This window comes from Apus apus, chromosome 2 (assembly GCF_020740795.1).
Source record: "Apus apus isolate bApuApu2 chromosome 2, bApuApu2.pri.cur, whole genome shotgun sequence".
Taxonomy (NCBI): Eukaryota; Metazoa; Chordata; class Aves; order Apodiformes; family Apodidae; genus Apus; species Apus apus.
The window spans coordinates 78,245,635-78,273,397 of NC_067283.1; the positions used below are offsets into that span (position 1 = coordinate 78,245,635).

A 27,763-nucleotide genomic window follows, 5' to 3' on the forward strand; every position below is an offset into this window, starting at 1 on the left:
TAATCTTCAGAAATTTTTGCAGAGAGGAACTTCAATTTTCATCCTAATATTCTAAAACATAACCTTCTCCTTTTCTGTTGTCGATTAGCTCTCACTTCTGGAGGTTTTATTAAACCTCTGGTCAGGAGAACAGTGGCAAATTCACTCTTCTGGGTTACATGTATAAGCAAGTCCCTTTATATGATTTTTGGGCTGTCATTTTGTTTCTAGATCTGCCCCATTTGTGCCATTCAGACTTTATGGGAAACTAAGTGGAGAAGAAGAATTAAAAGGATTTATCTGTACTTTCTATACACACGGTGAACCTGGAGAAAGAGGGAAATAGGGTTTTGATGCTGATTTTGGGCTAAAATATCTGTGTAAGCAGAGTCATCCATTGTTCAGAAAGTGACTAAAGGCACAGTACATCCTTAAACCTTGTTGGCAGCAGACCTTTCAGAATACATATTAAAGAAATATTGCTGACATGATTCTCGTTTTTCCAGCTAGGATTTCAAAATTACTGATGAAAGATGCTTTCTGAGGAACATAAAACAGAAAATGTTTTGTTCCACTTAATAATCTGCAGCACTAGATTTTACTACAAATTATATACAGGAATAAATTAGTTTTATTTGGAAAGAATAAGTAGGAATCAGAATCAGAAAAGTTCTTTTGACATGCAAATAGAAGATTAGCAAAGATACTTAAATTTGGATTTTCTGAAGTAGGTATTGTTGCTACAAATCACATTCCTCAAAGACACAGCCAAAACAAAAATCAGCTTAGAAAAAAATCCCATATTTTTAAGAATAGATATTTGCTATCTCCTTATATTATTGTACTATAGGCATTCATATTGCAAGAAAATATATGTATTTTTAAGTGCTTTAATACTATGGGCACTTTCATCCATGTTTTGCAACAGCAGGGCATATTAGTCATAAACTTACTTGTTGGGGCTGTTTCAGGATGTAGCCTTGCTCAGTTATCTCTGAACAACATTGAAGTTAATGTGTTCTATTTCAAGTTAAGACATATGTTTTGAGTTTTCAATTTAGATGTGTTCAGAACCAAATGAAGTATTTGTATATAGGGGAAATAAAACTTCAACAATTTATAAAGGTTCAAAAAGATGTTTGGTGTGTGGATCTGATTATAACAACTCTTGCTATGTAAGTACACTGAATACCTCCTAGATAAGCAAGTTAGAGCTTTGAAAAAATTTTACACCCTAAAAGCAACAGACAAACATTCTTGAATCACATCAACAGTACAAATCCCAAGAAACAGTAGTTTGTGCATGGTACAGTTACTGTGAAGTTGTATAGTTTCGTTCTATTATATGCTATAAAACATCCAAACATCAAACCTCAATGCAAAATCCATCACAGTTAGACTCCTATAAAACTAGAGGTGTAAGTGTATATCAGAGATTCCTCAAAGTCACCAGTAGTCACCAGGAGATGGTCCTGCTTCCATTTGCCCTGTAGTATCAACTTTCTGTGTCCATTCTCCACAGCAGCCCCAGAGAGGCTGGAGGAGATTTTTGTCTGGCATTCTTGTTAGGCTGTTCCAGGATCCAGTTTATAGATTAGTTTATAGATCCAGTTTATAGAGGTTTGACATATTTGGGTAAAGAATACTTTTTTATCCAGTTGTCATAAATCAAACTCAACTCAAGCAATGTTAAGATAAAATTCTAGCACTAGCACTTATCTATAGCATTCAAAATAGAACACACACCTTAAAATAGTTACAGGCTAAGTAGATCAAGTGAAAAAATGTTGCAGTTAAGCTTGCTGCTTAAGCCTTGTGTCAAGTTAACTATTTCTCTCTATCGAGCTGACTTAATGTTCCTACATGGCAATCAGAGTTGAACTCTTTCTGCTTGCCTTCAATCTCAAATTACACTTGATCAGAAGATTTCATAAGATAATTTAGGAAGTACACTTGGTTCCTTCTTGCATTTGATTGTGTAAGGTCTTTTGTCAGATGTTAACATTCTATACCAACATGTAGAATGATAGAATGTCTTGGGTTGGAAGGGAACTCTAAAGGTCATCTAGTTCAGCCCCCCTACAATAAGCAGGGATGCCTCACACTAGAACAAAATGCTCGGAATTCCATCAAGCCTGACCTTGAATGTCTCCAGGGATGGGGCATCCACCACCTCTCTAAGCAACCTGTTCCAGTGATCCACCATCCTAATAGTAAAAAACTTTTTCCTAATGTCCAACCTAAATCTACCCTTCTCTAGCTTAAAACCATCATCCCTTGCCCTGTTGTCATATGCTTTTGTGAACAGCCCCTCCCCAGCCTTCTTATAGGCTCCTTTCAGGTATTGGAAGGTCTCTCTAAGGTCTCCCCAGAGTCTTCTCTTCTTCAGGCTGAAAAAACCCAACTTCTTCAGCCTGTCTTCATAAGAGAGGTGCTCCAGCCCTCTGGTCATTTTCGTGGCCCTCCTCTGGACTTGCTCCACATCCTTCTTGTATTGGGGACTCCAGAGCTGGACGCAGTACTCCAGGTGAGGCCTCCCCAGGACAGAGGGCTGAATCACCTCTCTCAATCTGCTGGCCACACTTCTTTTGATGCAGGCCAGGAAGCACTTGGCCTTCTGGGCTGAAACTGCACATTGGTGGCTCATGTCCAGCTTTTGATCCACTAATAGCCCCAGGTCTTTTTCCACAGATCTGCTCTCTAGCATGTCTTCCTCCAGCCTGTATTCGTATTTCTGGTTGCCCTGGCCGAGGTGCCTTGTCGAACCTCATGAGATTCACCTGGGCCCACTTCTCCAGCTTGTCCAGGTCCTTCTGGATGGTATCCTGTCCTTCTAGCATATCAACCACACCATGCAGCTTAGTGTCATTTGCAAACTCATTGAGGGTGCTCTCAATGCCACTGTCAATATCATTCATGAAGATACTAAACAACACTGGTCCCAGTACAGACCCCTGAAGGACACCACTTGTCACTAGTATACTAGCAGGAACACTGGAAACAGCAGCAAGTGTTCATAATATATGAACATTTTCTTTTAAAGTTTGTAAATAAATTACCAGTTTGTGTATCTTTATTTGCACCACTGCTGAGGAATTTTTGCCTGAACAATGTTAAGGTGATTAATTCTGAAGAATTTACACAGACACATTGAAACATTTTGGTTTGATTACTGTTTAACTGTACTATTAACTTTGAAATCTGTTCACATATTTCATTGTCAGTGCAAGATTTTCTTGAAGCTCTAACATCTATGGGGAAATTATTAACTTCAGCCATACAGTCCATTTTCTACTAAGGGTTTGCATCATCAGAGATGTATAGAAGGTTTTCCCTGTGGACATAGGCTGCACATTTAGTTTATAATTTCTGTATCAAGAGAGTGCACACTTTTCCACACCTGCCTCAGTGAATTAGGCCCTATATGTTTATTTCTGTGAATGATCTGTCACTGGAGTGGACATATTTCTCCCCAGATGCAGGACTTGCTGTTTCTTCTTGTTGAGCTTCCTGAGATTCCTTTCTGCCTAGTTCTCAAGCCTGTTGAGGTCCCCCCTGATTGGGAGCACACCCATTTAGTGCATCAGTCTCTCCCCTTGCCCCCTAGTTTTATGTCATCTGCAAATTTCCTGAGAGTGCACTTTGTCCCACTACCCAGGTCATTAACGAAGATGTAAACAATACTTGGGCAGGGAAGGCATAGGAGGCAGAATGGTGGTTAGAAGGAAGTAGGCTAAGGCTGTGGCTCTGGCTGTGGGATCTGCATTCTTCACCTTGGGAGTGGCCAGCGTGTCCAGACAAATAGAATTCCTGAGGTGCGATGCTGCTGTACAGACCCCAGGCTTTGGAAACTGCCTGAACCATTCTCTTGTGCCTGAAGTAAGGGGGAAACCTGCCTGCATAAGCTGTGAGCAGGTGAATGACATCCTGCAGCAGATAGCTGAGCTGCAGGAGGCTGCAGAGTATCAGGGAGTCAGAGAATGAGCTGGATGGTGTGATCTGTGCACTCACTGGTACATGGAAGGACATGTAGCCTGTGCCCAGTCAGCCAAATACTTCCCCCCCTCCCCCCTCACCCCGGCCCAGTGCACCAGTGCAAACAGAAAGGAGGGCAGTCACTGAAGTAAGGGACTGGAAGACAGTAGGAAGAAGAACTAAAGGAACAAGCAAGGGGAAGGAACCTCCCTCAGAGCCCCTGAAGAAACCAGTTCACTCCTCTGCAAACAACAGAAGAGGAAAATAACCAGCCTACACCAGTGTTGGAGCTGAATAAGGTGGCTCAATCTGTTCCATTAAAAGAGCTAGTGCAAACAAGAAAAATCAACCCGCAGTAATAGTAGGTGATTCTCTTCTAAGAGGCACCCATTTGCAGACTAGATGAGCTCTCTAGAGAGGTGTGCTGTCTACCAGATGCTCTCATCAGGAATGTCACTGGGAGGCTTCCTAGCATCATACATCCAACCGGCTCTTGGTGTTTCATGTGGGTACCACTGATGCAGCCACCAGCAGCGTTAAGAATATTAAAAATGATTACTGGGCCCTGGGAGCAGCAATTAAGAACTCCAGAGCACAGGTAGTATTTTCATCAATCCTACCAGTCAAAGGGAAGGGGATAGACAGGGCCAATTGGATCCAGCCAATCAACAGCTGACTATGTGACTGGTGCTACAGCCAGGGGTTTGGCTCTCTGGATCATGGGACCAGCTTTGACAAACCTGGTCTGCTGGAGGTTGATGGGATCCCCCTGTCAGAAAAGGGGAAGAGCATGTTTGGCTGTAGGCTAGCCAAGCTAGTGAAGAGGGCTTTAAACTAACGTGACTGGGGAGAAAGGAACCTCCATTCATCCCATGCTGACAGCCAACATAGCTTCACTAAGGGCAAGTTGAGCCTGACCAATTTGGTGGCCTTCTATGACAAGGCTACAGACAGTGGATAGTGGCAGAGCACCTCTCATCTACCTGGATTTGTGCAAGGCATTTGGCACTGTCCCACGTGACATCCTGGTCTCCAAAGTGACAAGGCATGGATTTGACAGATGGACCACTGTGTGGATAAGGGATTGGCTGGATGGCTTCACCCAGAGAGTTGTTGTCAATGGTTCAATGTCCAAGTGGAGGCCAGTGACGAGTGGTGTTCCTCAGGGGTCAGTATTGGGACAAGTGCTGTTTAACATCTTTGTTGGAGACATGGACAGTGGGATTGAGTGTATCCTCAGCAAGTTTGCTCATGATACCAAGCTGTGTGGTGTGGTTGACACCCTAGAGGGAAAGGATGCCATCCAGAGGGACCTTGATAGGCTTGAGAGGTGGGCCAGTGCCAATCTCATGAGGTGCAACAAGGCCAAGTGTAAGGTCCTGCATCTGGGTTGAGGGAACCCTAGTCACAAATACAGGCTGGGGGGAGAATGGCTAGAGAACAGTCCTGAGGAGAAGGACTTGGGGGTGGTAGTAGATGAGAAGTTCGACATGAGCCGCCAGTGTGTGCTCGCAGCCCAGAGAGCAGCTGCATACTGGGCTGCATCAAGTGTGGCCAGCAGGACCAGGGAGGGGATTCTGCCCCTCTGCTCTGGTGAGGCTGCACCTGGAGTCCTGTGCAGCTCTGGCGCCCTCATCACAAGAAAGACACGGAGCTGTTGAAGAGGGTCTAGAGAGGGGCCACCAAGATGATCAAAGGGGTGGAGCACCTCTTATGAAGACAAGCTGAGAGAGTTGGGGCTATTCAGCCCAGAGAAGAGAAAGAGACCTTATAGCGGCCTTCCAGTACTTGAAAGGGGCCTACAGGAAAGCTAGGGAGGGGCTTTTCATCAGAGAAGATAGTGATAGGACAAGGGGTAATGGTTTTAAACTGAGAGAGAGGGGAGATTTAGGTTAGATGTCAGGAAAGGTAACAAGGTACTGACATAGGCTACCTAGGGATGTTGTCAATGCCTCCTTCCTGGAGGTGTTTAAAGCCAGGTTAGATGAGGCCTTGTGCAACCTGGTCTAGTGTGAGGTGTCCCTGCTTATGTCAGGGAAGTTGGAACCTGATGATCTTTCAGATCCCGTTCAGCCTTAAGCATTCTATGATTCTATGATAATGCTAGGGTGTTGTAAATCAGTATTTTTGCAGACCCTGTGGACTTTATGAAGTTGAGAGTCTGCCTACACCATGTGTTCATGTCTCAGTGTCATAGCAGGATGTACCAAAGTACCAGTGACTTTCAGGATTCCTGAACTTCTGTATATCAGATGGAAACACGGCCTGGATGTTACAGCACACTTTCCCTGGATCCACTGTTTTTTTCCTGCATTTGAGAGTTTCGAAATACTGATGTCAGGTGGGAGCTATTTTACATTATTGAACTAATTTTGTTTGTTCTGTTTTTGTGGTCACTAAATGCTGCTGAAAATAAAGTTAAGGAGCTTATCAGAAAATTTATTTTCTCTGCTTCTTGAACTTTACCAATTATGTGTTTTGGTATAAGTATTTATTTAATATTATTACATGTAAACCTCAGTTATGGTTTTCTAAAACCTGTTAAACATTTCCTTAGTAAATAGATTATCTGAAATTATTTATATTTATTCTTTTTTTACTTTAAATGTTCTTTATTTCTCCCCAGTGAGTGTGAGGAGGCAAGCTGTCACACTAAAAGCCTGATTACGTTCTGCTCTTGCACATGCAATCCATTTGCTCAATGGGATTTCAGCTAAATATAGAAACAAGAACAGCACACTGGGGAATGCATGCACCCAACAGAGATCTGAAAACTTCCAACCTTATGCTTTGCTAATGGCAAATGATCTTAGTGATCTTCCTTTGTGCATCTCTGGCAAGAATTAGAGAAAAGCAAAATCCAGCCATGCTTACTTCAAACTTAATTGATAATTTATGTGCTATTATTTTAAATTGCTACCTGTGCATTTTGTTGGCTTGAAGACATAGAAGGCTGTGCTGAACTTCACCTCTTTTCTTAATCTGCCAGGAGCTTTTCTGTTGACACAGCTGGAATATGAATTAAAATGTAACTGCTTGCTCTGATCAGAAAGGTGCAGCAGTTTACAAAATGAAGTGCCATGTGTTCTGCTTTAGTCTGAACTTTAGTCTGCTCCTGTTGTAAGCCCACTGTAATTACTGGAGCCACACAAGGGATGAAGCCTCACACGGTTCAAGTAAAGGCTTTGATTTACACACCCTCCTCTTTGTCTAATGCTTGTTCGACTAAATTGTCCAGGAGACTTTTTTTTTTTTTTTTCCTCTTAAACCTTCAATCAGAAGTGAAAGGAATAATCATATCCAGTGTGTGTTCCTCCCTGATAATAACAACTATGATACAGTGGCAAAGGTGTCTTTAGAAATAATTTAAATAACCATTTCAGAACCAGCATTTCCGAACCACTTGAATTTGATTCCCAGAAGGTATTTCCTAAATGTTTCCTCTGCCAGTCACTGTCAGGAGTAATGAATATATAAGTAGCCTTTTCTTAGCCAGTCGCAAAAAAAATTCTGTTAATTACATTACTTGCTTTTTTATTGTAAATATTTCAAATATTGTAATATTTGAATATTGTAATATTTGAAATATTGTAAATATTTCAAATTTCCAGAGGATTGTTTAGGGTTGTTCTGTTAGCAGATACTATCATTATGTGTAACGTAATTGGATTTGTGATGCTACTCTGTAATTTGCTGCATAACAATAGGTAAAATATTAGAAATTATACAAAGCAGATGGTTATTCTTCATTAAGAACTATCAGAAGTTGTACATTATGAAGGACAATAGTAGGAAACCAGAGTATTCACTAGTTTCTGAGAAGTATATACATTGATGGTTTTAATAAAGTACTTAGTTACTGAAATCACTTAACAGGCTTTTTATGTCTTCCTGAGAATAAAATCAACACTGGTAAAACTAAGCCATTCTGCAGTATAAATTCTAATCTTAATTAGATTAATGTCAAGAAAACTTTTACACAACACAGAGGATGCAGGATGAGGAAGGCAAGCTTGACAACTGATAGGAATAAGCAAAGTTAATGGGTTGGTATGATAAATAGACACAATACATTTGGTGTTACAACAATGTCTACTTGAAATTGTGGAGCATTTTCAACTTAGATATAATAAATAAACCCCAGACGTCAACCTAAAAAACTTTCAGGAATTACCCCAATGTTTATAACCAGAGTTATGAACTCATATATCTTGCTATCTCTGTGAGTAGTTTAATGTTCCTGCATTTGGTTTAAATGGGTGTAGTTGAAGTAGCTCAGATGGATTTTGTCATGCTTCATTTTACAAACGCTCAAAAAAACATAAGTACACTCTTTTTTTTTTTTTTTTTTTTCCCAGTTCTAGCTCAGTTTTTTAAAAAAATAAATTCCCAAATAAGCCTTAAGTTATGTTGTACTGAACAGATGAAGGAAGAACAGGTTACTTAGCTTAAAATTGTTTAAAATTACTCATTCAGCCCCTTTTAATCTGAGAGATACACAACACTACTTGGAATATAGAAGGTAGCAGACATGGCTGAAGTCCAGGTATTACAGGTTGAGTGTTAAGAACCTGGTTCTGTTGGGTAGATTGTTTAGCGCACTCTCTTTTCATCATTTAGTGATAAAAAGCAGGCAGAAAATACCAAAATGCTAAAGAGAGCCTTTTCACATTGTTCTACAATTTAGTATTCATCTAGTTCATCCTGTGCTCCTAAATCCATTGAGGTGACCTAATATCTTACTGCTCCAAGGGCCACTGATCTCTGGGATAACTCTTATTTTTCTTTTCCTGATCAGTTCCTTAGCTTTTACTTTGCACTGAGCAGTTGCTCCCACAGTGATCAGAATGAACGGTCACTAATACTTCATATAGTCATAGAGTTGTCAGGGTTGGAGGGGACCTCTGAAGATCATCTAATCCAACACCTGTGCTAGAGCAGGATCACCTACAGCAGATCACACAGGAGCATGTCCAGACAGGTTTTGCATGTTTCCAGAGAAGGAGACTCCACAACATCTCTGGGCATCAGGTTCCAGTGCTCTGTCACTCTCACAGTAAAGAAGTTTTCCCTTATATTTAGCTTGAACTTCCTGTTCTCCAGCTTGTGCCTATTGCCCCTGGTCCTGTCACTAGACACTGCCGAAAAGAGCATGGACCCATCCTCCTGACATCTGCCCTTTAGATACTTACAAGCATTGATGAGATCCCCCCTCAGTCTCCTCTTCTCCAGGCTAAACTACCGCAGCTCTCTCAGTCTTTACTCATAGGGCAGATGCTCCGTTCCTTTCATCATCTTTGTGGTCCTGCACTGGACTCTTTCCAGTAGTTCTTTATCCTTCATGAACTGGGCATTCCAGAATTGGAGACAGTACTCCAGATGCTGCCTCCTTAGGGCAGAAAAGACGGGGAAGATAACCTCCTTTGACCTACTGGCTACATTCTTCTTAATGCACCCCAGGATGCCATTAGCCTTCTTGGCTGCAAAGGCACATTACTGGCTCATGGTCAGCCTGTTATCTACCAATTTATGTTGTCTGACAACACCTTTTCTTGCAGCCATTATTTTTCTGTAGAAAGATTTTTATTCAATATCATTTAAATTAATTTTGCTAAATATGTAAGTATGAACAACTTCACTGCTTTACCTGTAACTGTACTGTTAGTAACAGTATTGCTTCAAACTATAGGTTTTGGGAAGTTTAGAAACCTTTACTACAGAATTTGCATAGCAATACATCAGTTGTGTTCTAAAGTCTCTAGAATTTTATTGGGATATCAGTAAGAAAATAGAGTCCCTATAATTTCACAGAAAAATAACAGTACTAAAAATAAGAACAATGTTAATAAACTGTTTCTTTACTGTTTTGAAAACACTGTCTGACTTCTATATATGACTTTGGTTCTTGTCTGGTGATAAGACTACAATCCAGAAAGGAGGAAAAAAAATTCTTATTTATTAAAAGTTATTTTAAATTATTATTTTATTACATATTGGCAAATACACTAATTTCAAATTCACTGATGCAATTAGTTTTGTGGGATTCAAAGGAAAACAATAAAAAGCAACAAATTTTTTCTCCCAAAAGATATTCCCTTGTAACCCTTTGCAGAAGGGTAGGGGAAATAAAAAACTACAGGAGAAATTTATTTTTTTTTAATATAGAAAGTAAAATCTGGTTAGTGCTGGTTAGTACATGAAATACATAGTTTTGAATATCTGTCTAGAAAAAGGGATTTGGAATTTCTCTTTTCTAATTAATGCAGTTACCAGTTGGGATGCTGCAAAAGCACTGGGACTGTAGATGTCAGGATGCTAAGAGCATGCAACTTCAAACTTTAGGTTTCAAATTTTATTGCTTAGATATTTTGTCTTTATTACCCTGTGTTGCAGAGTAATAATTTCTGAGTATTGTCTCCAGTTTCATATCCAATAAAAATACAAATGTTCTTCAAAAGTTATAATTATTTGTTACTAATATGTAAAAATTATTTATAATGAATACTGCTTAATATACAAGTTTAATCCACTGCAGCCTTTTTACCTCACCTTACATATTTCCATACTGTACTTTTTCAATAAAAATAATTCAATACATGCTCCATTTAAAAGTTGACATGAAATAATTTGGATTGGAACAGAAGGGGAAAGTGAGCAAGGGAAGGATTTAAGACAGGCAGCCATTCAATCAGGTACTGCTTGGTGTTTATGTAGAATAATGGAGTATCACAGAAACTGTTACTTGTGATGTTTCCTGTGATCTAACAGTGAAACTAATTGTTTCATGGCCTTACTTTGCCTCTTCTGCTTTTCTGTTGGTGGTTTGCAATCTGCTTCCATTTTATCTCTCTTTTAGTTGTAAAAATGAGAATAGAAAAGTATTTTGTTCTTTCTATTCCTTGACCTATCTTCCCCTGTCTCTTCTGTAAAGTTTGTAATGGTAGTATTTTATTTTTCATGGATTAGCCTTGGGAACCAGAGCAGTGGAACAACCACACCAGTGTCCTAATTTGTGTCATGTCATTCTCCCACTACATGCACATACATCGCCTCCTGCCTCCTACTACATATTCATTCTGCAGGACTTTAGTACAGACAGAAATGTCTAGTAGAGCAGCTGCACTGGCAGATGTCATTCTGGAGATGAGAAAGATTAAATTAATTTGAAATGGGTGAGGAAGGGAGATTAATATAGCACTTGATACAGTACTCTCCCTTCAGAAAAGGAGCATGATTTTTTGTTATAGGGTCTTTTATCCGTAGCTGGATTTTTACTGCCGTGCAAGAATATAAATGGCAGTAACACAATTAAAAAAACCCAAACAACTCCTTAAGAAAAAAAATAAAAAATAAAAAAAATATTTCCTTGATACGAAATTAACTGTAGCATTGGTAAGTTTAAAAGTAATTCTAAGGATTTATTTTTTTTTTTCATTTGAAAATAAAGAAAAAAAAAATCTTTGCAAAGGAAGCTGAAGGCTAAGGTACTCAGAATACACTGAATATTAGAAAATCTTGTTCATGTTCAGTTACAGCAGTCTTGTGGTACTTCTACAGGTTGTTTGGTGTCATGGGGAACTTGGGGGTGAGGCAGCCACAACAGAACTGCTCTTCTCACATTTCTGCCTTGGCTGTTTATTGCCAGAGGACAGCTGGGGCAGGGTGTGCTTAGGTAGGGCTATGATACATTTCCATTTTCAGTACATCTGTCAAACCTGTGGTGCCCCTGCTCATGATCATGGACAGCACTGCAGGCTCAGGGGACAGGCTGTTCAGTGCTGGCCATGGCAGCCCCACTCCCTCACCACAGTTCACTCCTGGGCTCCTCCTGCTGAGGGGCTACTCCCTCCTTGTTCATGGATTTACAGCTGGGTGGTTGTCAAGGGCTTCAATGATTCCATCACCCAAAGCCAGTCTCTGACTTTCTCCATATTTAAAACAAGTGAACAGCTTGTTACTGCCTTGGAATCACAGAATCATAGAAAGGTTTGGGTTGGAAAGGATCTAGTTCAACCCCTCTGCAAGGGCAGGGACACCTCCCACTAGCCCAGGTTGCTCAAAGTCTCATCTAGCCTGGCTTTGAACACTTACAGGGAGGGGGCTTCCACAATCTCCCTCGGCAACCTGCTCCAGTGTCCTGTCACTCACAGGAAATAATTCTTCCTAATATCTAATCTAAATCCACCCTCTTTCAAGTTGAAGACATTGCCCCTCACCCTATCACTACTTGCTTTGTAAAATGTCCCTTTCCAGCTTTCCTGTAGTCTCCTGCCCCAGAGACATTGCAATGATGTGAATTTGTTAGCAGTTTATCTGTGCTTCTAGCCTGTGTGTACCTACAGTAGTAGAGGGGGCAGATGTTCAGACATCATTTTATTCAAGTTGTGCTTTCAAGTAGGTTTTACCCTATGACATTTGACATGCTTCATTTTTCTATTAGTAACATGGAGATAATGGCTCTTTCATTCAGGGAATGTTTCCCTTAAAAAATACATTTTTAATGCATTTTCACCTATGCAGTACAGGGGCTGTCTCCTAGCATGTGTGTAAGGAGTGGGAATGCATAGCACAAAAAGAGTCTTCACATTATCTCTCAGCATCATAACCCACTGCTATCTTTGAATACCAGAAACAGACAAGTTTTGTAACTGGCAGTGGTCATTTAAAAGCTGTGTCTGGTGTTGACAAAAGGTATGAGAACATCACTGAGTTTCCTTTTAGAGAGCAAACTGTTCTTAATTCACATTTTAGTTGTGATGAGTTTTACACATATTTTGAAACAGAACCTGGTGACATCTCTAATATACATTAGGTCTGAAATGACTGTTTAAACTTTAATTTTCTAAGATGCTATCTGGTGTGTTGTAAACGAGGCTTACTGTAAATCATAAATGCTACATCATGCTAGTTTTACAGGAACAGTTCCAGCACATTTGATTTGTGCTAGAATTGCAATTATTAATAACTCTGTTGAAGGGCCAATGGCAGCATTGCACTGCTTGCTGATACTGATACCTTTGAGGATTGTTAAGTAATCGGTAGTTGTCATGCACTTCAGAAAAAGTTTCTTAAAGCTGCTTTTTTATTCCAATGGCATTTTCTCGAATGAAAATCTACAGCTTTTGTGTTAAAGAAATAAAAAGCTTATTCAAATAAGTTTAACTCCCTATTGAAGAGGCAATGTATTTGGGCTTGCAAATAAATAAAATATTTAGTGTGATACTAATGTGGTGGTAGGCATAAACTCCGGTCAATCCTTTATTGCAATATAGACTAATGGAAAAGGCATGAGAAAAAAATTAATTCACTGTTGAAATATGCATGGTCCACAGTATGGTAAAAAGATACAAAATTGAACTAATGCGAAGGTGATGGATTTGCTTTTTTATATGTCTTTTTTCGTGTATTTTTAACATCATTGCTTCTGGTGTTTCGTTGGTGTTGTGTTTTTTTTCTTTCTTGTCTAAAAATTTCAAGTATATGCCCTGTCTCGTATTCTTGTAAAGGAATTTCATGGTCAGAGATTCACATCACTGTTACACTGCTTTGCACATCTGCAAATACCCTCTCCTTCAGTTCCTTGAGTTCTGACATGTGTGGGGGTTTTGTTTTTGTTTCCCAGCAGTTAAAGAGGCAGTAGGTTTGATTTTGCAAGTGATTTGGAAAACGCGGAGTGAAGAAGTGCCCTGTAACGGCTGAACAGTAAGTGCCTGTTTTACCCACTCTTTTAGCCACAGTAGTAGGTAGGATATGCAGATAAATTGGTATGAAAATTTTATCACACCAAAAAGCTTAAGAAAGTGTATACACATGTAACTAACTATTATGAAACTGAAATACTTTTTTAAAAAGGCCAAGTGATCTGCTTAGACGTAATTATGGATCAGGACATAAGCAGTTTTGAGGTATACAGAGTAAATTATTGAAAGCCAAAACTGAGAAGAACATTAAGTGACATTCTGCTAAATTGATTTGGATACTAAGTAATTCTGAATATCCAATATAAAAAGCCTCTAAAAATAGAGGGTGCAGTTTTGATGTGTGCATACAAATCTGCCCTTGGAAACTAGGAACTAATTGAATAAAGACATGCCTGTCAGCTGTATTTGCATGCTACTAAAAATGCTACTGTTTTACACTGTAAATGACTGTCAAATTTATTTGCAGCATGTTTGTCTGTTAATTCAAATGCTGTTTTGGATCATGTCAGGTTAAAATTTCTGCTTCAAAATGCAGGTGTAAACTGCTTCCTATTTCTCCCCAGGAAAAAATATCTCTGCAGCAAAAAGCAATGTATAATAATGGATCATACACAATACACTTGGATGTCAGAAGCTAAACTGGAACACTAATGTATGAAGCTCATACTTAGAAATGTAGAAATGTTTATATATTTATATATATAAATATATATTTAGATATATTTGTATTTAGATATTTGTTTAAATATATTTGCAAGTGCAGCATTGCAGCTGTTGAGGACAGTCACACAGGAAAATTATTTAAACTCTGAGCCTAATACACCATAACTTTAAAACCTTCACTACTTCCGAAAACTATTTACAATTAACATTTTTCGTTTCTTAGAACTGCAAATATGAAAGCAGCTGAGGCAGAAGTCTGTAACACTAGGTTGTAGTTTTATTACTTAGGAATTGAACACTACTGAAATATATTTTAGTGCATTTTTTTATACACAAGCGCAAGGAAGGAGAAAGCCAGATGATCTGGGCCAAGCTGCTCTGTGCAGCTTTTTGAATACAAAGAATCTTGATGCTTTTAGAGCAGCAAACAGCAATTTTGAGAAGCAAAGGAATGGTGGTGCGGTTTAGTGGACTAGGACTACCTGGAAAGATCATGTAGGATTTATTTATGCAGAAGTAACTGACGCATAGATTTGACCTGGTCAAACCAGTCTGCTTGCGTATTGGTACCAGATGCATGGCTCACAGCTGTGTTCCTCTCTCCTTTGTGGTACCATGTCTGACACTCACTCATTCCCGTGGGAAGCCAGTTCAGCACAATAACCAGAGAAGGACTGACTCAGCCAAAACGCTTCAGGGTTTCTGTCCATTAAGCGGGCTAGACTGAAGTAGGAGGGCAGAGCATGAGAAGAAAACCAGAGGCAATAGACTGCATATTTCAATAGCCCTGTAGTGTTGGATGAAACAATCTATCTTGCCTAGACACAGCCTTCCTCCATCAATGCAATTTCAACTAAATACCTCTGTCTCTGAGGGACTGAACACCTTCTCCTGCTGTCTCCTTGGGCTTTGGGTGAAAGCTAACTTCAACTGCTGAATACTAAATACTGGTTTACAAGAAAACAAGTAAGGAACTGAGGAAGTGAGAAAATTGATAAGTACAGAAACTATGAGGGTGGTAGGCTGATAATGGAAAATCAGGGTTTTAAAAAAAATAAAAATATTTATTTTAGAAATTACTGTGTAATAATATAGGCCATCTCTGGTGGTTTACAGATGTACAACTTGAGAAGTTACCTCAAAACAAATTGCCATGGGGATATAATTGCATTACTGTGTTAGAAATCAAAGCCGATGCTGTGTGGCAGACAGCAGTCATTGAATTGTAAGAATGATAGAAGTAAAAATAAAAACTTTCAATAAAATATTCAAAAGAATTATGAAGAAGGTAAGACTTCAAAACTCTTTGCCTAACTTTGGGGGTAATAAGATACATGATGACCTTATTGTCAGAAATAGAGATTCTGGTCTTACATTACTGGTACAAATCCTGCCTAGTCCAGCAGCATCAGAAGAGTTGCTACCTAATGATTTTTCTCAACAGCTGACTCTTTTAATTCTCTTGTTAAATATTTTAATGGAAGAGATGGAAGGTAGTACCTGTGTTGTTGATCTGCAGGATGTTATCTTCTGGGTATCCAGAAAGAGTCTTTTTCAGGACAGAATTACAAACACATTTGAATAAGCTTGTGTTCACAATAAAGAAAGATTACTTTGGTATTAGCTACCCAGGGCCTTGCCTATGCATCTGAGAAGGTTCATGGTTACTGAGAGTTTTAATGAACACTTGTTATGATGGCCCGTAATTCTGCAGAGTGGGAGTATATTGACACACTAGTACATAACTGTCACTGTGTTTATTAAAGAAATACCGATAAATGAAGATAAGCTGTTGTTATTGTGTATTGATGTCATTCTGGTGGTTGATGTTATTCTGGCATGTATGGTTTTGATGCATTGGATTTTATGGTTAAGTATCAAAACAGACAGAAGTACAAAGGTCTCATAATTATTTATTCTTTTTCAGTCATTTATTTTGGTACATATCAAAAGATTGATACCTTATGGGCTGTGCCTTATTATTAGCGTGTGTAGTCAGCTCCTCTAGAGTCCCATTTCCTCACTCCCTGGTGAAAGAACAAGAAAAAAGTGTGGTCTCTGGAGTGTTACTTTCATAACGCTATTACTAAAGCAGCAGTAATAGATGAGATGGAGTATCTGTCTATGGCTTTCTTATTCTAAATTATTGGATGTGACCTTGGTTACAAAGAAGTAATTTTTATCTTCACTTTCCATAGAAGCTAGATATTCAATAGAAAGTGGATTTTAGAAATTCAGAAATAGAGATTATTATTATTATACATACCTTATTCAATGTAACTGTTTCTTGTATGTTTTTACAGTAAATATAAATTCAGCTTTTAAAATATAAGATCTAAAAAGTAACCAAGTGACATGCTTTATTATTGTAAAGCCTGAATTCCAACCCGACCAACGGAATTAATTATGAAAACACTTGTAGAAGGTGACACTGTTGTTTTATGAAAAATTCTCCTTTAAATTCTTTCCACAGTGTTTTCCAAGAGTAATCTTTACAGTGTAACCTAATACTGAAATCCTTTCTGTTATTTCCTCTGTATTGATTTATTTAACCGAGGTGAAGAATATGTTTTCATAATATGTTGTAGAAAGTATTAGGTAAATTTTTGCAAAAGCTAATGTAATGCTATAAAACTTGCAACTTACTATTTTCTAAACTTCATGTTATGTTAGAAGGCTCTCTAGAGAGGAAAAAAAGACTATCACAGAATCACAAAATCACAGAATCTTAGGGATTGGAAGGGACCTTGAAAGATCATCTAACTATTTAGCTCTTTGGAAAAATGAACAGGTTAGTGACATTTTTTACTCTGTTATTTAAATAAAGTAGTATTTTATTACTCTATTGATTCTGAACAGTGTTAGTCCCACAAGAACCTAATTTATTTTCCTTACTTTTGAATTAAGTACTGAATGTGACATTCTTTACCAGATGCTCACATCTGTATGTTTCTTTTTATGTATATATTTACCTTTTCATGCATAAGAAATGTGCATTATTACAATAATCATATAAAAGCCCTTCATCATTATGCAAGAGGCTTGCACAGGAATTTAACACCAGTCAGGGCTGCTTAAATCTGACAAGTACCTTTTACAGACTGTTCAGTCTTAAGACATACATAATTCCAGAAATGTCAGCACCTCACAATTCAGAGTTTTAGAAAGAAAATGGATACTCAAATTTTAAAATTACAACAAGCTCCATTGTAGGAGATTACTTAAACGTCATTAAAAAAAACCCGAACAGCTTTGTTCAACTCTATTAAGAGAGGGATCCCCTCAGAAAACAACTAAACAAAATATTTCACTGCTGTTTCTTCAGTCTAAGGTGGGCTTTGAGATGGAGCATCATTGCTGTACTAGCTCTTATTCCATCAGCCACCCCCTGGGGATTAAAGATGCTCATGACAGATAGATTGGCATAGCTCCTTGGTTTCCTATTTGCTAAGTTGCATTAGCCTCGTGTACAAATAATTTCTATGTCAAGAAGAAATAGACCTGAAGCTGCCTTAATGCTATTACATTGGCATCAGATCAGGATCATAAACTGTTATTAACTTTTTAAGCTTTTCTAATCACTGCGGGTAATTTATTTTCTTGATATTGCTGTTCTGTGGTAGTTCATTTTGACAACTGCATACTTCTTTCAATTCTAGAAGGGCAATGAGGGTTTGCTAGTAGCCTCATCCACAGCCTGATCTCTTTCTAATAATAGTAATTCTATACAAGAATATGTGGAAATTTATGTACCCTTATCAATGAAATACTAATTAACTTTCATCAAAAGTAGCAGACCACTAGTAAGGAAACATGAAATTCTGAAATGCTTGACTCTCACTTTGACTGGTAAAAGAAAAAAATATAGGTACATAATTTTGAGTTATTATTTCCCTTGACTGTTTTCATAGCAAATATTCCAGGCCTCATAAAAAAAATAAAAAATAAAAAAAAATAATTGGAAGCTGTTACACTTTTAAATGTCTTTTTCATTGTTCTATTTCTTGTTAAATTATGCTCTCTCTACTAACTCGGTTGCATGAATGCTGTCATAAATAGGATATGACTAATTAGATCTTGTCTACAGATAGTTTATATCTTGCATTTAAGACCTCAATCTAACACTTTTCATTACTTGTTTGAATAGAGTAATCTAGGAACAGTTTACTTTTAAGTACTGTCCAATAAGGCTCAAAATGAGATTGAGATATGAGAAACTGGTATTTCCTGTGAAAATGCTTTTCCTTTTAAAGTGAGAGTGTAATTTTTCTAGCTGTTTAGTCCTCATTGTAGTTCTCTTAATGATTCTAGATAAGTGGAAAACCCACAACCTGCTCACCTGCAGAAAAAAGCTAAGCTCCAGAAAACAGTTTGAGACACCCTGTGGGTGCAAATAGTCTTTTTAAAGTTTTATTTCTATGAAGTGTACTGTGAATTATTTCTTGAAGACCTTCTATCCACACTAGAAACCTTAGTATCACATACCACACCTCTTATTTATGGACAATATGAAAATGGTCTCATGCTTCAGTTTCCATTAGACTATTATTAATACACTAAGTGAAGACAAACGTATTTTGAAACTGACTGCTGCATTCTTAGCTTTTCCTGGTGAGTTTAAGTATATAATGTTATTTGTTGACAGAAGCTGTACTTCCAGCTCTTCCATTAAAACACCAATGACCTGGTCTTAAAAAAAGTTCAGATTTAAGCTTAATTTTGAGCAGACAATCCTATTAACGTGAATGAGCTTTTCATTAATAGGCTTAAAGTTAAGTAAGTCTTTGCACAATCAGAAGTTAAGATGTGATCCTATTGATTAACCTTGATTCTCCTTTCCCTTCTGTTTCTGAGGATTTGCTGGTGTTATGGCTTGGAAGTTGAATCTCAATTTATCTACCTGTATATGTGTTCCTGGGAAGTTGCTTGTATAAGAGTGGAAGCTAAAATTTTCACAAGAATGCAATAAAGTTGCATATATGAACTTTATGGCAATTCTGTGGGAATAGTGTATTTAGCACATTTTGCTATTTAAACCTTAATACAAATTAGTACATTAAAATTGTCAGCTGTAATAAACCTGAAATTATCTTAAGGTCATTAGTAAGCTTTTAACGATGTATTTAACTTCAGTTCACATTAAAAATTATATGCGCTTACAATTTTAGAATGATGGAGAACTATTCAAGGAAGAATACTGAAGTGATCTGTATCTAGACAAAAATAATGGAGGATAAACATAAAAGTTAGAAAAGACTACCTTGATTGAAAAGAAGCTTAGGAAGAACAGTAAAGAACAATCTGAAACAAAGGCATGGAAATATGTCTTTACTCACAATCATGAATTAATTTAAAGAAACACTATGTGTTTAAATATACCAATACATATATCAGGATTGAAAGAGTTGGATCTTTCTTTTGTTTTGGTGTCCTTTTGTGACAAACTACTCTTTTGCATTCCTGAAAAAGAAAGGGGTGATAATATGTGTAGCTGCTGGGAAAAAAAAAGAAGGTTTCAGATAGTTTCAGCAACGAAGAACGTTACCTCCTTCTTCATGTCAATATTGAATTCCACTAGTAGTCGGACATAGTTATTTGCCAAAGTACACTGTTATTTTAATATATTTTCTCCTATTTTTCAAATAACATGCCATGTAACAAACCCGAAAAATATTCCACTGTATACTTATTGCTTTCCAATAAGAAAGGAAATTTTTTTAAAAAATGAACATGCATATAAGAGTATTTTTCCTTTCTGTTAGAAAAACAGCAAGATTAAAGAAGTTCTCAGTTATAAAGAGTTCAGTTATCCAACCAAAATCTGTTAATTTCACCTGCGAAAATATTTTATTGATTGGGTTTGTTGTTTGGGTTTTTTTTATAACTCAGAGCAATGGAAATGGGAAACCAAGTAAAAACAAATTTATTGGGGAACTTTTAGTAAAAAATTGTAACAGACCAATGCAACTACAGAGAAATGAGAGTTTGTAGATATTTTATTCACTTAGGTACACATTTACATGGACATATCTATGTGGAGGGTGTTTATACATGTGTGTATTAAAACAGTTTTCCAAATTCAGAGTATTTTTAAATGAAATAAATATTTATTTGATATTGTAGCTATAATTTCTTATGTTTAATTAGAATAAATGACGTTTAGAACAACAGAAAACTACAAATGAACTTTAGAACTACAGTTGCAAGGAACTAAATTAGTTGCCTATTCTTTAAAGTCACTGTTTTCTTATTCATTCCAGTGGATTTGTATAATTTTTTACTCAAACATTATTTGGTCCTGGATTATTTAATACCTTTATCAGTGATCTGGATGAGCTGATCAAGTGTATCATCCTCAGTAGGTGTGTAGATGATTCCAAATTGGGAGAGAATGTTGATCTGCCTGAGGGTAGGAAGGCTCTATGGAGAGATCTTGGACAGGCTGGATCAATGGGTCAAGGGCAATTGTATGAGATTCAACAAGGCCCAGTACCGGGTCCCGGACTTGGGCCACAACAACCCCAGACAATGCTGCAGGCTTGGGGAAGAGTGGCTGGAAAGCTGCCCAGAGGAAAAAGGACCTGGGAGTGCTGGTTGACAGCCAGCTTAAAATGAGCCAGCAGTGTGCCCAGGTTAACAAGAAGGCCAACAGCATCCTGGATTGTATCAGAAATAGTGTGGCCAGCATGGCTTAGGAAACTGAGGCCACACCTTGAATACTGTGTTCAGTTTTGGGCCTTGCACTACAAGAAAGACATTGAGGTGTTGGAGTGAGTACAGAGAAAGACAACAAATCTGGTGAAAGGTCTAGAGCACAAACCTTATGAGGATTGGCTGAGGGAACTGGGGTTCTTTAGCCTGGAGAAAAGGAGACTGGGAAGAAACTTTAGCACTCTCTACAACTACTTGAAAGGAAGTTTTAGCAAGGTGGGGGTTGGTCTTTTCTCCCTAAAAACAAGCAATAGAACAAGAGAAAATTGCCTCAAGTTCCACTAGGGGAGATTTGCACTAGATATTAGAAGAAACTGCTTCACCAAAAGGGAACTCAAACACTGGAACAAGCTGCTAAGTTGCATTGTTTGCATTTAACAGATCACACATTTTACTATAGCTATCTGTAAGGAAGCTGTGACATTGTATTTGAAGAATTATTAATAACTCAGTCTAAAATGGTACCAAATACATTTGTTGATGGAAATGATATATTGTGAAGCCTCATGATTTCATACTGGCTGAACTAAAAGAATGAGAAAAGAAGACAGGAAAATAAGATTAAAAAAAAAAAAAAAAAAAGTATGCTCAGTATTATATCTTGTTGTTCCTGTGTAGAAGAAAAACATTTTTAGGGAAATGGTAAGAAAACAACATGCTAGTAGCAATGCTGTGTGGTTGACAGTGATTATTATATGCTTGGCAGAAGTAATGTCACAGGAGAAATCAGAGACTTAAGGAGATCTCAGTCAAAGTGTGATGTGAAAAGGCATGTTTTAAAATAGTCTTCAAATTTAGACTCAACATATATGGATGCCTCCTTTTCTCTTTACTTATAGTATTTATTTCTATAATATCATAAGAGAAAATTTGGAACTGCAAATGACTGTGGAACAAAACTCATTTTCACCTTTATGTCAGTTAAAAGTATAGTGTTACTTCTGAAGAGATTTTTTTTTTTTTTTAATTGGCTTTTTGCCATTTCCGTTATTCCTTTTTTGTTTGAACTGAAGCACATAGATCCAAGGAATGACCCAATTCAGCCCTTGCAGGAGCTGATTAACTTCATATACCTGTGACACGATGAGTAGCGACTAACTGAACTAAAACCACTTAATTATGCACTTCATGAAATGTATTTGTAATAAAAAATTGATCTAGACCCACAGAAACTGCAACAGAAACTATGGAGGTTTCAAATAGAGGGTCCCTGGTGTGTGTTACAGGAGACCTGAAAGGAAAAAGTTGTTAGGTGGTACAAGGGGTTTCCTCCATCATTCCAAGGAGAAGAGCTGCCAGGTCTCCTTCAATGGCTCCAAGGAAGATGTGCCCTGTCCCTCTGACTGCAGAAGTAAGTCAGACACTAATAAAGAACAAAAAACATGGTTATTGCTGTGCTCCAAATGCCAATGGTCAGACATTGTGCTGCTTTATAGAGATGTCCAAGTAACATTTGTCGCTGCCTTTTATATTTCCTCTACTCCCTGCCCTCACTATTTCCTCTTTCATGTTCTTTCGTTTAACCTTTTCTCTCCATCTCCCACACAAACAACTTCCTCATTATTACCTGTTCCTTTGTCTTTGGTTCTCTACAAGTTCAGTCAAACTTGGTATCTCTGGTAGTGTTCTAGGTAGTCACAACTTTTAAAAGTCTTACTGGGAGAGTTACCTAGGCAATGTGGACCTCACAAGACTCTCTAAAAGGGCCCCCATATACTTTTGGAATGTTCTATGAAGTTCAGCTGCTTCTCACATAGATCTCTGTGAAATTCAGCCATTCCTCATGGCTCTGCCTGTAACTTCTTACAGTGTTATATGCTTCATCCAGCCAATTTTATCAAGTTTTATTATCTTGTGTTTTCCGACCTCTTATTCACTTAGTTTAATCCCAGGCTAGTGCCTGTGTCCTCTTCGCCGCAAGCTTTTCCACAGCTAAACAGTTGTGTTCAGCCTAGAAGGTGTCTCTGCTTTGAGCAGGGCATTGGAATAGATGGCACCCAAAGGTCCTTCCCAACTTGTGTTACAGGATTGTGTGACATCACACACATAGGGTCAGAATGTTGTAAAATAGGTCGATGAAGTCTTCGTGCCGCCTTCACAGAAGCCAGGAGCAATTTTCTTTGGATTCATGTAGTGCTCAAAAATTTAAATTCAAAATAGAATTCAGGTTACTGTTTCTTCTGTTCAAAGGAAAAGAAAAAAAGATCTTCACATTTTTTATTATTTGTTTTGTAACTGACTCAAAGAGATGGTTTTACCTGTCAGAAGTGGGGCACTATTTGACCTCTTAATGCTGATTTCCTAAAAGCTTAAGTCCATAAAAGGCATTCTGAACACAAATATTTTTTCATAAATTCCTTTTTGTTTATATTGCTGTAACTAAGGATTTATTAATATTTTAATAGTGGGGTTTTGCTCATAGAACATTTATAACTAAAAAACATTAATATAGATTAAAAAAATTAAAATATATGCAAGTTGCTCTCTTACAGAGGAAAACAGTTGAAGCTGAGTGCCCCTGAACCTTAGGTAGAAGCTTATCTTTGCTGAATTTAGAATTTTGTAATTGTCCTGGTGGGATCTGGAGCATTGTCATTTGAATCCAGCATACATAAATTGGAGAAGTCAGTCATAATTGTGATTTAAGTGAAGACAACCTATAAGTTACATGCATTAAATGAAGAGCTTTTTGGGTATTTTCAGTCAGGAAGTTACTTGACTGCAGTGTTTCAATGTGTGAAAAGCAAAACTTTCTAGAAGAGTCATTTCAATTGGAAAAAAGGCTCAAAGTTATTTACCTGTACAGTTTAAATATTTTAAAAGAAAACTTATCTTTGTTTTGAATCCTACCTGATTTTAAATGTTACAACATTCTATTTAAAAAAAAAATAAAAAATTGTGTTTATTAAATAGAAGTGGCTTATTTATTTTGACTCATTTCTGGTTTCCTTAATTTTTCAGAAACATTGAAGCATTTTAAAATGGAACAAAAGATATCTTTCTTTTATTCTTCCTGTCTTGTAAAGCACCTAAACAAAAAAAGGAAAGAAAGAAAAGAAAAGTAAATTATCTTAGAAACACTGTTGACAAGTTATGTTTAGGTTCAAAAGGAAGGGAAAATGAAAATGTATTTTAGTTATTTTCTATACTGAATTGCATCACATTTTAGGCATACTTTTTTTCTGCTCTTGACACAGTGGAAAGGGATTTTTTTCAAATTGCAAGCAAACACAGTAAGATTTGTTTAAAAGATTTGGTTATCTAGTAATTTACTCTACAACACTGAGATTCAAGTTTATGTAAGCAATTATATATAAAAATTGTATTATGTATTGCTAAAATTGCTATAACAAAAATATAATGCATAATTATATTAAGGAGTTTCAAGTACACAGTGCTAAACTGGTAAGAAACTACGAGAGGTGAATGTCTTTAATGCTTTCTTAAGCATCTAATGTCTACGTTGGACCTTCATTCCTTTTATATATTTTTACAGTCGTGTAGGATGCCACCACAACACTCAGAGGAGCACTTGCTATTAATTTTTGACAAATAATCTGTTCAGACAAACAATACCTGTGGATTATACACAAGTGGGCTGTTGCATGTTCTTATTTAAACTGGGTAATTGCTCATCAGTCTCATGCATTTGCTTTCTTCCCTAATTGGGTGAGCTGACCTTTATAAATGGGACGAATGACTCAAGAAATGACTGAAATCTTTATTCTGCTATCAAGTTCCTTGGGAATAGTAACAGCAGAAAAAGGTCTGCTGCTTTGGGAATATAATAGGACCTTTGTGCTGTCTTGCATGCTTGTATTATCCTTGACTAGCTACATGACTCCAGATACAAATGTAGACGAATTGATCTCTGGTTGAGGAAAAGAAAGTTGAGAGTCAGATTCATGAATCATCTCTCTGCATCTCACAGCATTTTACAGCAGGTAATGCCTAACATGACTGCATGGGCCCTTACAGTTACAGAAGCGGTGTCTGGATCTTATCTGACTAATTGTGTTGTTACTGAGTTGTGGTTCTGACATCACCTCTCTGTGCAAACCAGATGGATATAGTTGCAAAAAAATATTTTTTCAGTCACTGATTGTGGCAGAGCACTTCTCTTATCCTGAAGCTGCTATGTGCCTGCTTATCTTACATGAAATAGTTTTGTATGCCAACCAAGAAGAGGCATTTAATCTCTTAATCTTGTTTTAATGTCATGTTTTCAGTAACTGTTCATTGTAGTTTTTAATTGTCTATGTATATGCAGTGCTGTTTGCAAATTAAATACTTTTTCTGTTTTGTTTGCAAACTTCCTTTTCCAGGAACATCGTATGTTTCTATACTCATTTGCACTCTTTCCTAAAATGTATTTACTCAACAGGGTAACAGATCCATTGGTTTTTAGGGTTCAATAGTTTCCTGTATCCATTCATGAATATAAGAATGCCTTCAAATAACTTTCTTCAAACTTTTTTTCTAAAATCAATGAGTCTTTAAAATCATCTCTACAGTTAAACACGCACTGGAGCCATTTATTGCTAAAGATGGCATAACAGATCACAGCTCATCTTGCACGTAATCTAACCAAAGCATCAATTAGATATAGTTTTAAAAATCCTGTTATGACAATAACACTTGAATTCCATAGTGGTTCTAATATATTTGCAGCATAACAGCACTCCTGTGCTGGAGTATCTAATGTGACCTCCTTGTTTGTATCCCAGTTATGAAAATCTCTATTCTGAAGGGAATATCAAGAGCTGATAGGATTTTATTATGGGCCATAGATGGATTGTATGCAAAAATTTGATATATTTTTTTTAATATATATAAAGGACTGGACACTCCTATTATTTGATTTGATTTGATATTTTGTTATTTTTATTAAAACCCAAACCAGTCCTCTTTGAAAAGCACCTTTAAAAATAGTTAAGGAGGTTATATTTATTTTTCTATCATGTTTGGTGTCAATGTGCTGAGAATCCTTTATTTGGTCTATGTGGTTATCTATCTCCTTTGCCATATAATGTGCTGCATTAGCTATCTAGCTGTAATGTGGCTAATTTTTGCTCTTTGTGAGGGGTGCCTCAGTTGATGCTATCCATTAAGAAATCCATTAAAGCTTATGTTTAGTGATTAGCTACACACAGGACCAGAAGAGAGTGCCTTAATCATTAGTCCGCATTACTTTTATATGAATTCCTTAAACACCTATGAAAACTGTTATTTTAAGACCTTGGTACAAGACAGCCTTGACAGTTCCATTTATTAAAGAAAAAGGAATGATAAAGCAGGTGCCAGCCCTGTAACTATCCAGGAGTTTATTTTGCCACAAGCAACATTAAAATCTTTTTAATATTTCTTGTGAGTATCTCCTAAGGCTATTTCAGCTTTTCACACTCTCTGTTCCTCCCCATGGTGCTGTTAGGTAGGGATCTGTTGGGGTTTTGTCCTTTGAGGAAGCCCATCTATATATAACAAATGACTCATCTACTTTAGCCTACATGTTATCAGGAAGCAGTTCTGCCCAGGGCCGTCTGCATCAGCTCAGTATTTCTGTTCTGTTTTAATCATAAGTGTTGCAAGGCTTTCCTTCCAACTTTCTTCATAACAAAATGTGAATTCCAGTTCATGTGCCTCCTTTTGTAAGGATTGTGGGGCCCCTTCTATCAATAATCTCAAACAGCTTTATTCATGCAATGTCTATTCTGTGTTATGACTCTAGTTAAAGTGATGCAACCTATTGTAGCCAGCAAGGTAACATTTAAGGGCTGTTAGCAGGGAGTCTGGATTCTGAACTGCTTTGGTATTAGAGATAAAAGTAAAGGAAGTATTAAAACAAAGTTTTATCTAGAACCTGAATCAAACCAATTCTGGCTAGTTGTTAGAGCTGCAGCCAGGATTTTAAAATAAAGTTTTGAAATGCTGTGTTTGGTCTTGGCAAAATTTTCAGAATTAAAAAATCCTATAAATGTCAGTGTGTTAATGCTGGGTGAAAAGCCATCTCTGGCCTTATCTCCTTCCTTTTGCAATATAAAGATATTATTAATTAAATATAATACATTTTCAAAGGAGAAGATCAGGCTAATCTGTTGTGTTAGAAATAAAGAGTCCACAATTGTGTTGTGTTGAAGTTCCAGGTACAAATTTTCTAAAATTAACCCACAATGCAAATAAGAACAAAACCACAAACTGTTGCAGTTTAACCTCTGAAATCCAAATTAATTTAAGCCAATAAAAGGTGTATTTTTTGTGATCTTCACAGAACAATAATAGCATATTGGTTTCAATTACTTAGAACCTATTTTATGGAGTTGAAGAAGTAAAACAAAATTATTAATTGATAAAAATCTAGCAATAATCCTAATGAAGTATATCACTGAAGGTAAAAACAATATTTAGTAATATCTGCCTTGAATGGAGGAAGAATTGGAGAGAGAAAAAGATACATTCTTAGATTCTAAAAGTAACCTGGATTATGAGCACTTCAGAAGAGGTCTCTTGTGATACGAATCGTAGATTTAACGGAGGCCTCTGACATTGTCTCTGTGGGTGTCCGAGCCAGTTGGCAGATGGAACTTCATAAGTGGACTGCTAGATGTATGTCTGTCAGTCAGGATACTATTGAAAAATTAATCACACATTCCTATCCGAAATAATTTTATTAATTTTAAATTATTTAACACTAACTCTGCAGCTAGATAACTTTAAAAGAATCAGGTGAAAAGAGT

At 37.2% G+C, this 27,763-nt stretch overlaps 1 protein-coding gene across 4 annotated transcripts in view; it reads left to right on the top strand.

The window, feature by feature from the left end:
• LOC127380455 (cadherin-18) overlaps positions 1–27,763 on the top strand; it is a 265,704-nt gene that overhangs the window by 52,525 nt on the left and 185,416 nt on the right. For all 4 annotated transcript variants that reach the window (XM_051609377.1, XM_051609379.1, XM_051609380.1 and 1 more), the window contains exon 3: positions 13,577–13,656. The gene's annotated coding sequence lies outside the window, so the exon portion shown is untranslated. The remainder of the gene's footprint in view (positions 1–13,576; positions 13,657–27,763) is intronic.